The sequence below is a fragment of the Dipodomys merriami genome, unplaced genomic scaffold, assembly GCF_024711535.1.
Source record: "Dipodomys merriami isolate MVZ:Mamm:240054 unplaced genomic scaffold, mDipMer1.0.p SCAF_26, whole genome shotgun sequence".
Taxonomy (NCBI): domain Eukaryota; kingdom Metazoa; phylum Chordata; class Mammalia; order Rodentia; family Heteromyidae; genus Dipodomys; species Dipodomys merriami.
Window position 1 is genome coordinate 18,302,501 of NW_027204048.1, and position 12,754 is coordinate 18,315,254.

The window sequence follows — 12,754 nt, forward strand, 5'->3', positions numbered from 1 at the left end:
ACAGCACTGTAGACATTGGACAGTACTGTCAGACATTGGACAGCACTGTCAGACATTGGACAGCACTGTCAGACATTGGAAAGCACTGTAGACATTGGAAAGCACTGTAGACATTGGACAGTACTGTCAGACATTGGCATCACTATCAGACATTGGACATCACTGTCAGACATTGGACAGCACTGTAGACATTGGAAAGCACTGTCAGACATTGGACAGTACTGTCACACATTGGACATCACTGTCAGACATTGGAAAGCACTGTAGACATTGGACAGTACTGTCAGACACTGGACAGTACTGTCAGACATTGGACAGCACCGTCAGACATTGGACATCACTGTCAGACATTGGACAGCACTGTCAGACATTGGAAAGCACTGTAGACATTGGAAAGCACTGTAGACATTGGACAGCACTGTCAGACATTGGAAAGCACTGTAGACATTGGACAGCACTGTCAGAGCACCTTGCCTGTGGGAGTTGAGCCAAATCAGTCCTATCCTGGGTTAGGGCAAGATTTAGTTCTAGAGGCAAGTGAGGTTAACTGTTAGTCTTGAAGAAGCTTGTAAACGTTCACAGGCTATGACCTAAAGTATTGCCAGGTGCTGGTGCTAAACACCTGGTAATCCTAACTACTGAGGAAGCTGACATTTGACGATTATGGTTTGAAGCCAGCTTGGGCAGGAAAGGCTGTGAGACTCTTAACTCCAATAAAACCACACACACACACACACACACACACACACACACACACACACACACACACACACACACACACACACACACACACACCAGAAATAAAGCTGTAGCTCAAGTGGTAGAACACTAACCTTAAGCAAAAAGAAGCTCAAGGACAACACTTAAGCCTTGAGTTCAAGCCAAGGACCAGCACACACACACACACACACACACACACACACACACACACACACTTAAAATTAAAATATACTTTGCTCCTTAACTGTTTTTATTTTCAAAATGAAGAAAGGACATTTCTTACATTATTAATACACCCATTTTGACATTATTATTAATAACAAATGTTTTGACTTTTCCCCCCAAAATATTCATTCAAATCCTATCAAAACACTTACCTTTCTTACCATTTGTAAGACCTTTATCAGAAGTTTCTGTTAACTGTAACCAGAGGGCGCTACAAACTTTTCCTATAGAATTTTGTTTTCTAACCATTATTACTAGTTCCAGATAGAAATAATTCCTAAGAGTGGAGTTAGCTGAATTTACTAAGTATCATTTATTCCAGTGTAGATAGACATCTGGGAGAAATTTGTAAGAATCGGAATAACTCACAGAAAATGTGCTGTGATAACTTGGGCGCCATTTTGTCTGTGGACCATCTCTCTTCCTTCAAGAAGTCGAGTGAACAACACATGCCAGCAGCCCCTGGTGTCATACCTGACACAGTCTAGTTGGTCAAGAACTGTTTGCAAAGTGGCTGGAGAGACACAACATCGCTGCAGGCTACATAGTTCTCTGTCACAGTTCGCTCATGGTATCCAGTGATGCCCCATGTATACATTCAACCAATAGGTTGAACTGATTGCATATATTCAGAAAAAAAATGTGCCTGTACTTCTTTCTTGTCATCCTTCTGTAAACCACGTAATATAACAACTATTTGGAATTACTTTTACATTCAATTAGGTATTATTAGTTCACCTATAGAGGATTTACAGAACACAGGAGGTTATGATAGGTTACATGCAAATACAGTCGTATTTTATAAACAGGTATCAAGCATCTGCAGATTTTAATATTCAAAGGGAGATCTTGAAACTAATCACACAGGTCCTGAGCATGTATATGTATATAATATGTATATAATATATAATATGTATATATACTGTATATAAATATATGTTATATAATATACGCTATATATACTATATAACATATACTTATTATATATAGTATATATAACACCAGATATATACTATATATTCATAATGATATATACATGGATGACAGTGAATGTGTAGATATATATCCATATATGTATAGTAAATGTAGTCACTGCAAATAAGCAATCAGCAGTCTATTGTGTTATCAGTGAAAAACATCACTATGTGCACTCAAGAGATTTGGAGAATTCTATACATTTTTCTATTCTATTCTATGTTACTGTTATAATTAGAGTGATGTACACTGCAGCTGCTGGTAAAATAGTACAATAGTGAAATACAACACAGGAAGTGGAGGCACATGGATCCCTCCTCAAATAACCACTGGGTTAAAAGCTAAACCATGCCATGCATGTAGTTGAAGACTTTCCATGACCACAGAATGTCTGCAAGTGGGTGCTTCTTGTGTCTCATGGTTTTGGCATTTGGGGCTTGGACTATTTTCCAGCTGCTTCAAATACCATAAAGTAAGTGTACTCTGGAGTTCTGTTCGGTTGAATCTTAGCCTCTGTAAGTCCCTGAGAAGGTAGCTGGGCCCCTTGGCAGGTAGGAGGGCAGCTGAGCACCAGGTTTTCCAGCTGTTCCTTAGCAGCCAGTGTCATGAAGCATCTCACCAGGCCGCTTTACCTTTTACATTATAAATACTTCCACACAGGAATCCACCAACATCGTCAGGGTGTTGGGATGAACACCAAATGCACCAGCATGGCAACGAAGCTAATGATACTCATGTACAATAACTTTTGGAAGCACGCAACCTCAAAAGTGTACTGCCAGATTTTATGCTTTTAACTTATTCTCCAAATTTTATCCTAACAATCATTAAGTAGATATCTTTCAAACTGTCTTCTATTTATACCAGAAGCAGACATTTAAAGGGAGCTTTCTTCTAATCGGATCTTTTTTACACACAATATATGTTCAATAGACAAGGCATTTCAAATCATCACGGGTGACTCAGAACTTTAATGCTGGCTGGAGGTAGAGCCCAAGGAGTAGAGCACCTGCCTCCTGGGTTCAATCCTCAGTCCCACAAAAACCCTTAGGCTGAACTTTTGGCCACTATGAATCCCAAAAGAAAACTTGGTCTAAGCCAGGCTCTTGTGGCTCATGACTGTAATTCTAGCTACTCAGGAGACTGAGATCTGAGGATCAGAGTTCAAAGCCAGCGCAGGCAGAAAAGTCCATGAGACTCTTTCACCAATTAACCACCAGAAAATCAGAAGTGGTACTGTGGCTTACAGTGGTAGAGCACCAGCCTTGAGTAAAAAAGCTCAGAGACAGGGCTTAGGCCCTGAGAGTTCAAGCCTCACAAGAGACTGAAAAACAAAAAAGAAAAGCAAACTTGGTTTCTAAGAACAGGAATAGGACAGCCACTGGGTACACTTATCTTCAGCAATTGAAGGCTTTGGAATGAGAAACCCTATAATTTTCCTTTTAAAATATCTTTTCATTATATGATTAACTCTCTTCCCAATACATTTATAAATGCTTAAAAGAAGATATTCATTTTTAAGAGATTTTCAGACAATAAAAATTATCATTACACTCCTGGCAGTATGACTCAAAGAAGAGAACACAGATTTTACATGTGTATGAGCACAAGATGAAGATTCAGAAGACTCATCATGATTCAAAGCCGGATGTCACAACCATCAGCTATTTTAAAATGCTGGCCTTTCCCCAGTCTGCCTGGATTCTTCCTTGGTGTTTCTGTATTGAATTCAAGACCAGCACGCTGGCTATGTCCGGGATCTCGTCAGAAAAGCCATCTCTGACCAGCCTCAGACCTACTGAAGCCAATCTGCCTATCCTAGGTGACTGCATGCACACTGCAATCTGTGAAATACAACTTTGTTGACTGACAGATTTTCCTGCAAACCCATAGCCTGGGCTTGGAGACCTGAGGTGGGACTTGTGCTGACCATGCCTTTCTCACATCAGCTTTAGCATAAAAGTGCCCCGTGTGGGTGTGTTGCGTGCTTCTGGGTATGTTGCTAGGGACTTTTATTTAGCAGATTGAGCATGAAAGAATCTGTTTTTTCATTTTGTTCTTCCAGTGATTCTTAAAAACTGGTTGACTGAAATCCGTAAGTTCAAATGGGTCATTGACAGAATAAAATTGAAAAATTGTGTGAAACATGTAACAGAGTCTAGAGACACAAAATACTTCTCTTTTTCTACGAAAAACCTAAAACAAAGATCATCAGCAACAATGCCCTTTGTACCGCAATAAATTTGTTCATGCCAGATTCCATGCTACTAGCCTTAGGATAATGTCGAGTTTCATATTGAGAACGGAATTCAACAAGGGAATGAGTAAGAATCTTGAGGAATTCAAGAGGCACAGTCTGTTTGTTCTGCTTTTGTGCCGGTGCTGTTTGCATAGGAGATAATTTATTATTGTCTTCTAGCTACGCAGGGAGTCATGTGCTTGCGATGGTTCTTATGTTGCTGACAAGCTAGGCTGGCCCTGAATAAACAGTACTTCATCATCAACACAATCTAACTGTAGACACAGGTTGGCATTTTATCCCCCATCTGCCTTCTACCTGATAAATTACTGTTTTAGTTACATGTATACAAACACGATTTGTTAATCTGCTCAAATGTCTCCTAAATGTTTCCTCTCACCTGGAATTAAAATTGTATTTTCCATTCAACATGCTAAGGGTTTAGAAAGCAAAGAGACCCCTCCCCTTCCCTTTATCTTACCACCTCCTCCTCTGGGGAACAGCTTCTCTGCATGCATGAGTCCAACCTGTAACCACTGAGTGGAATTTAGAAAGATTTTTCTTTTTTAACTCACCATTGCAAATTGGATTGGACTGGCAAAAATATCAGACGAAGCTTACCACTTAGGGAAAATGGCAATCGCTCCATAGTGCTTTGCTACTCATGTTTCCAATAATCCAATCATCAAACATTTCAGTGGCCACAAGTCTTTCTTGCCTGAGGAATTCCTAGTGTTAGTGTAGGAAAGGTTGGAAATATGGGAAGAAAAGGCTTTGTTCTTTTCTGGCCCAAATTAAGATGTTGATTTCAAGAGCCCAAAGAAAAATGGATGATCAGGGCATGAAAACAGAAATTACTTGAACTAATGTATCAGGCAAAAGATGGAGACATGGTCAATCCATTGACGGCATTTGTAGTTGAAAACACACAGGAGAAAACAGTGGAAAATTTCATTCTCACAAAATCCTATTTTACTTCTTTCTTCACTGCACTGAAAAGTGCCATCTTTGAAGCGGCAGGTGGTGGCTTACACACTCTACCTGACGTGAATGTGCTGGTGTCACCCGAGAACACAGAAGTGCCTCGCTCACTTCCCCGTTTTCCATTTCCAGCTCCTCAGGTCCTTGGGATCCATACTCATAAAAAGCATTTCAGGGTGTCTTCATGAAAAGGAGAAGCTCACTGGGTGAAAGTGCTAAGCCAGAGTTTATTTTTTTAATAAAATGGGGTTCATTCAGAGAGGGAAGAGAGAAACATTTCTGGCTGCCTTTGCAGAAAGGGGAAGCTTCGAACTGTAGCCTTTATACCTTCGGAACCAGGGAAATATAGATGGTCAGGTAAGTCTAGCAACTGGGAGTCCTTAGATAACGATTCCGGGTGCGTAACGTAGGTAAGACCTGCCCTAAATCCAGGTAACTTCCTTCAAGACTTTTCTTTTGCCAAACCTGGCTTTTCTTCTTTCATTCTTCACTCACTCATGAAGAGTGCCAAGATTTTTTTTTTTACCATTTCTTTAATAAAAGCTGATTTAGATAGCTACTCTTTTAATCTTCTAATCTTGTAATTTAGCTTTAAAAAGAAAGTGGGCTGAGTGGGAAGCTTATCTGCTTTCGCAGCTTGCCTCCTGATTTTAACTTCTGCATCTGGCCCTTTTGATATTTAAGAATAATAGTATTCCCTGTCTCCTCATCTATTTTGCCTCAATCTGAAGAATGTCTCTTAAACACCTGAGTACTTGATTTTATGTTTCTTTGGCAGTCTTGAAGTTTGAACTCAGGCAATCTACTATTAGAGCTACTCTGCCAGTCCCAGCTGAGTATAGTGAAATGAAAAATTCGCCGGGCACGGTGGCACATGTCTGTAATCCTACTCTGTAGGAAGCTGAGATCTGAGGATCCAAGCTTACCAGCCCCAGCAAGAAAGTCTGAAACACTCTTAGCTCCAATTAACTACCTCAAAAAGCAGGAAGTAGAGCTCTACCTCAAGTGGTAGAGCGCTAGCCTTGAGCAAACAAGAGCTCAGGCCCTGAGTTCAAGCCCCCAGACCAGCACAAAAAGAAAAAGAAACAGGCATTCCTATTTCACCATTCTGATATGCTCACTGTCTTCTCAGCACCATCCTTCCGCATTCTCAAAGGAACCAATCCGTTCCAGGTTTCCAAGTCCAACAAGCACCCGACTGTGCTAGTGAACTGCCTTTACTTGCCTTACATCTCCTGGGTTTCTCCTAACTCATTGGCCACTCAGTCATCTTTGTGGATTGCTCTTTCTTACTGCTCCACTAAATACTCATCAGACTCATTTCTCAGCCTGTTTCTCTTCTCTCTTTACAGGCCTTGGGGATCTTATCCAATCACATGGCTTAAAATCCTTCCACCAACCAGTGGCCCGGATTCTCTCCACCTGGGTTCTCTCCAAGTCTAGCCACAGTCTAGCCACAGTGACATCTCCATGTAAATATCTAACCAGCTTCTCAAATACAGCTGGTTCTATAGAGTATCATTAAATGGCACCACCACCCACAGTTACTCAGGCCAGTTGAATTAACTGCTGATCATTAGGAATTACGTTTTTCCATTCACTCCTTACCTAATCCATCAGCAAATCCTATTAACTTTGTCTTTCAAACACACTTCAAATCAAAGCCCATCTCTCCTTTCAGCCTCCACTGTGGTCCTAGCCCCACCTACCTTTATCTCTGGCCAGAACTGAGTGGCAGCTTCTCCCCAGGCCTGAGGGTGAACTCCCAAGATCAGTTCTCCATCCAATATCAAGGGAGACTTTTAAAAAAAAATGTAAGTTGAATAATGACACTCTCTTACTCATTTGAAGTTGCTCCAAGAAATAATAGTAATAATAAATGTATTTATATATAATGATACCTAATATTGTTTTACTTTCCTTAACTAGGAGGAGAAATACTTAGCATTCATGAGAATAAGCGTTTGAATAAACCAATGAGAAAAAAGTAGACCCAACAAGATAGGAGATAGCACTTAGAAAACACAGAAGACAATTTACAGTTGGAAAGCGCAAACAGCTAATAAGTAACTGGAATCATTCATCAAAAAAATTCTATAAAATACAATTTTCGCTTTTTTCTTAGCACTGGTAAATATTTCCAAATAGGCACTCTCATACGTATTTCTAGAAATCTTTCTAAAGAAATAATTGATACAAAGTGTATGGACAAAGCCATTAGTGGGATTATCACTTTCATAACTGAAACCTGGAAATAAGAATCCATCTGTCCAACAACCGGGCAAGGCTGGGGTTGAGAGAGGCCGGGCATTCACAGCTAAGAGCCATTACTCCCAACATGCAAGTCCAGGCTTGTTCAATGATTTTCGGAGGACAGAGAGCCTCAGAAACAGAGCTCACCGATCCATAACTATGTGGTAAGCACAGAGATGGTGTGGATTGCTGAGTTACCCAAATTTAAGAGTACAGTTTGACATTTATACTCTGCATGGATTTATTTCTAGACTGAGGGTTATTTTTAATATCAAGAGTAAGGAAAGTGTTGATGTTTGAATACTAATGCTCTGACTGAAGTCTTTATGATTTATGCTGAGGTTTGTATACTAATGCTTTGACTGAAGCCTTTATGATTTATGCTACCAAAATTCTGTTATGATGTTTAAAATATTCAGCAATAATAAAGTCTGATAATTTTGACAGGACAATGATTTATGAGAGCACAAAATGCATAAATTAAGAGATTGTATTTATTCTGTGTTTCATATATTCTTTAATTGGCAAGCAAAGATATTTTCCACTTTTGGCCTGAGACATCTTTTTTTTTTTTTTTTTTTAAATAAGATGGTGAGGATATCTTAGTTGTCAAAAAAACAAAAAACATCACTGGGTCTATAAAAATCATGTTACACATTGTATTTTGAAAATAGAGTTAGGGCATATTTTGATTCCTTATAGCTAGAGTTTTTGTGAAAATTAAAGATGCTATAATATATAAATTAATGTGTCATACACAATACACAAATATAATTTTATTTATTCATTCATTGTTTTAAAGCAGTAACTAGTTGTGTTGACTTGAATCACTATAATGTTGCCTAACGAGTAACATGATTAGCATTACTGCTATGTTAAGCATACAGGTGCATGAAGCTATTCTGGTTTACATGATTTACATCACAAATTAATCCCTGTTAAGTCCATAACACTATCTCTGTACTGCACTTAGGAAATGGAATCATCCGGAGGTTGAGTGCTAATATCCCACAGCTCATAGGCATGAGAAATGGAACACCAACTCAAGGAAGCTTTTCATTATCTTTAAGTAGTTGTACAGAGGGGTTTCAATTCATGTTGAACTGATCAATGTCACCCCTTCCATGGTTCATGATATTTAGTGTGCATATGTGAAAATGGGCTCAGGTAACTGGAGACAGTAGACGGTGCTGGGAGAGAAGGAGTCAAACGATGGAAGAAGTGACATTGATTTGAGGCCATGTTGAACTCTTATGTTATCCAAAAGCAAGGCCATTCTTCAAGACTAAAAATACTACTTATTCAGCTTCTAATTTAGCTGTTTTTTCTTTTTTTTTTTTTTTTTTTCGTCCATGATGGGGCCTGAACCCTGGGCCTGGGCGCTGTCCCTCAGCTCTTCAGCTCAAGCTAGCGCTCTACCACTTGAGCCACAGCACCACTTCCAGCTTTTTTCTATTTGCTTATGTGGTGCTGAGGAATCGAACCCAGGGCCTCATACATGCAAGGCAAGCACTCTACCACTGAGCCACCTTCCCAGCCCCTATCTCTTATTTTTGAAATATGTAGTAGAATTTGGACCACAGTCTAACCATCAAATAAAAATAATAGTAATAACTTTTTTCCATAACTCTGTGTAGATGTAAAAAAAAAAAAAATCCCTGTTGGCTAATTTTGAGTCCTGACCCTGAACACTCCTGGCTTGATTTATTTTCCTTTGTAAAAATAAGTCAACTGGTTTGAAGACAATGTCAAGAAGGTGGGAGACCTACCTTCGGCTCTGGCTTCCCCTTCCTGATGGATGGAGACCACCAGGCAAGTCTCCAGAATGCCTGTAGCCCATGGACAACTCCCATTCCAATGCGGCTAAGCTGTGTCAATATTAACCTGCCCAAATGAAGATCAGACTGCCTCCTTTGTTCCTCTCGCTCCTCACATGGGGAGCACAATATGGCTCTTGTCAGAGGTGCTTTATCATTTGGGCTCAAGGAAACTGTCAGTTCGGGATTCGTTCTTCATGGGCAGATATCCCGATGGGTCTAATGAGGCCTTTCTGCTGACAACTCATTTGCTAAAAATACCCAACCATTACCAAGTTCAAATGGGGAATATGGGTGTGTCTCTTTTGTGCTCAGCCCAAGCAATGTCTGGAATTCATTGTTTCTGAAGTTAAAATAAATCTATCCATCAAGATCCACACCTGTCACCGCCTGTCCATGTGTCCTTGCTTTGGATGTACTTGCTCATGGATAAACTTTATGGCATCCCTAAATTGGAATCTAATAGGGTAAACACCAATCTTGGAGCACACATGCAGAGCCAACAGTTGTGTGTGCCATTTGTTGCAATCGAAGCTAATTACCAGACACCCCCCTCCTGAAGACAGATAACTCTGGCGTGTGTGGTTTCAATTTTCTGTGGAGAAGTCTTGTATAGGAGGGGTCTGAGGAGATCTTTTTCAGGTAAGGACTGTTGGGGTACTTCTCTTGGCCCCAAGATATAGGAACATAAATTCTCACTGGCCTTGCATGAGGAAACGTAGAGAATTCTTGCAGAAACCTGTGAAGAGCTGGGGGAAGGGGGTGGTTGCTGAGTGTGTGGGTGCCAGCTGCCTCTCCATCTTCTTCTGGCTTTACCCACTTCACTGCAGCCAAGGGACATCTTCCAGAGGGGGAAAGAGGTATCTCTGGAGTCACAGATTGGGTGTCAGTTTATTTCTTTTTGGTTGTGTGAGAACCCTGGAGAGAGATCTCTGGCTGTTCTTACTGCCCTTGCATGCCTGGCCCTGAGATTTAAAAAAAACTGAGGCAAAGGGCTGGGAAGGTGGCTCAGTGGTAGAGTGCTTGCCTCGCATGCATAAAGCCCTGGGTTCCATATACACAGACAAAGCTGGACGTGGCGCTGTGTTTCAAGTCTAGAGTGCTAGCCTTGAGCCAAAGTAGCTCAATGACAGTGCCCAGACCCAGAGTTCAAGCCTCAGGACTGGCGACAAAACAAAACAAAACACCTGCGGTAGACAGGAAAGATCACAAACCGCATATGCAGCATCATTATGATGGACAGTGGGATAAGAATGACATCCTAAAAGAAGGGAGTGGAGCAGGTAGCCCCAGAGGTGGGTACATAGATGTCAAGTACGAAGTTTTCTCTTTCATTCTGTCTTTGCCTCTGTCTCTCCTCTGTCACTGTTGCTATTTGTGTGTGTTTCTCTCTCTGTTTGTCTCTCTCTTTCACACACACACACACACACATACATACTATAATTTGTCAAATCCCCATTTTATTTCCAGCCAGCCAGGCCTACTCACAAGGAGAATCATGGTTCTTGGAAGATACTCTCATTTTTTCCAGGCTATTTTAGGCCCTCACTTAAAAGGGTATTATAAAGAGGAGTGACAACACATCTATGAAAGCGTCAAGCCTAGAAAATGAAGCATATGCTTAATCAATTAAAATTACAGGTCATAATCAGACATAAAAAAGGGTAAAGTTTTGTTTTTCTTCTTTCCAGTCATTCTAAGGGACCGCCTGCGGCCTCCCGACACCTTCTGAAGCTCCCATCTCCACCACCACCTGAAATGTCTGTGGCTCGTGATTTGTGATGCAGGACGGATGAGCTACTGCATGTGCCTTCAAGGCAGAGAGTCCTGGGGCTCACTCTGACAGAACAACAGTACTATTTACTAGATATTTTAAACAAGAGTTATTTATAGAAGGGCTGTAAGCAAGCCAAATCCAGAAAACCAAATCTAAATTCATAACAAGTGAACGGATGCATCATCTCTACGAGCAAGCTCTCACTGCCCAGGCCCTGGGCTGAGGGCTGGTGACTCTGGGCTCCAGGGGCTGGGTATGGAGGAGAATTCCTGGCTTCTAACCACAGGTGCCAGTGGCAACCCTTCTTCCCCACTGGTGATATCCACTGAATCCAGGCATTGTCAAACATGCAGTTAAGAGCCACTGAGTAAGAGGAGAGTCGTGTGAACTTAAAAGACAAGTCATACACACTTTTACGGGCATTTAACTACACAGAGTAAGACACATGGTTAATTCTGCCTGGATTGAGGATGAGGACGGCTATAAAAATAAACCATGAAATAAACCGTGAAAACTATGTGCTAGCTGACCAAATATTTCCTTTTCTAAACTGGCAAACATACAAGATCTTTATCAATTGTCTTTTAGTTTAGATTGGTGAGCCTACAAATTACTAAATGGAAATTGAATTCTCTTAAAGAAGGTAGCTTGATGGTTTTAAAGACAAAAAGAGACAGGATTATTATTTTTTTTTCATAAAACATCCACTTCCTACTTTGGAGACATGAAGTTTACATAAGTATTTTTTTTTCTTTCTAGCCAAGTTTTATGATTCCAAATCAGTTATGGGTAAACAGAACAATTTTTTAAACACTATGATTATTCTGTGTGTGTGTCCTTGTCTGATGCAGAACTTGGCCTGGGCTCCGTCCCGCAGCCTTATTTGGCTCAAGGCTGACACTCTACGGCTTGCACCACAGCTCTGCTTTTGGCTTTTTGTTGGTCAAGTAGAATAAGAATCTCACAGACTTTCCTGCCGAGGCTGGCTTCCAACCGTCATCCTCAGAGACTGGGCCTTGGAAGCAGCTGGAATTCATAGGCATGGGCCTGCGGCATCCAGTTCTTAAACACTAAATTCTGTATTCAGGGTTTCTGAAAATATATAAACCTATTTCTTAACCCCAGGTAACCTAAAATGTGGCAAATCTTTGAGGGAATCACCAAATACCACAGAGCCCTTGGGAAGTTCAAGTGCTTAGTGAATAGATATCTTAGGCTATGTAGAGAGAGATGAACCAAAACCCATTTTCTGGGTCTTAGTTATCTTAGCCCGTGTATCTTTATCACTGATTTTCAGCCCTGGCCAAATTTTGCAATAGCCCAGTGAGCTGCTAAAAACAAAAACCAAACACTAAAAACTCCCAAGAACAATAACAACAACAAAAAACCAAGCACTCAGAGCCCAGAGATTTATATTAAAATAGTTAAAAAGCCACCTGGAAAACTAATGACTCATGCCTGGAGGAGGCTGAGACTGGGAGGAGTGCTATTTGAGGTCAGCCTGGGCAGGTCAGCTTGGTCTCAGGCAAGACTCCATTTCCACAGAAAAAACTGGGCGTAGTGGTGGTGGTGGTGGTGGTGGTGTGTGGTGGTGGTGGTGGTGGTGGTGGTGGTGGTGGTGGTGGTGGTGGTGGTGGTGGTGGTGGTGGTGGTGGTGGTGGTGGTGTGTGTGTGTGTGTGTGTGTGTGTGTGTGTGTGTGTGTGTGTGTGTGAGTGTAGGCCTGTTATCCCAGTTACACCAAGAAGTGTGAATAGGTGAAATAAAAA

At 41.0% G+C, this 12,754-nt stretch overlaps 1 protein-coding gene across 4 annotated transcripts in view; it reads right to left on the bottom strand.

Annotated features, from left to right (window-relative positions):
- The window catches only part of Prune2 (prune homolog 2 with BCH domain), a 215,175-nt gene that overhangs the window by 82,388 nt on the left and 120,033 nt on the right, over positions 1-12,754 (bottom strand). The gene's annotated exons all lie outside the window — the stretch shown is intronic.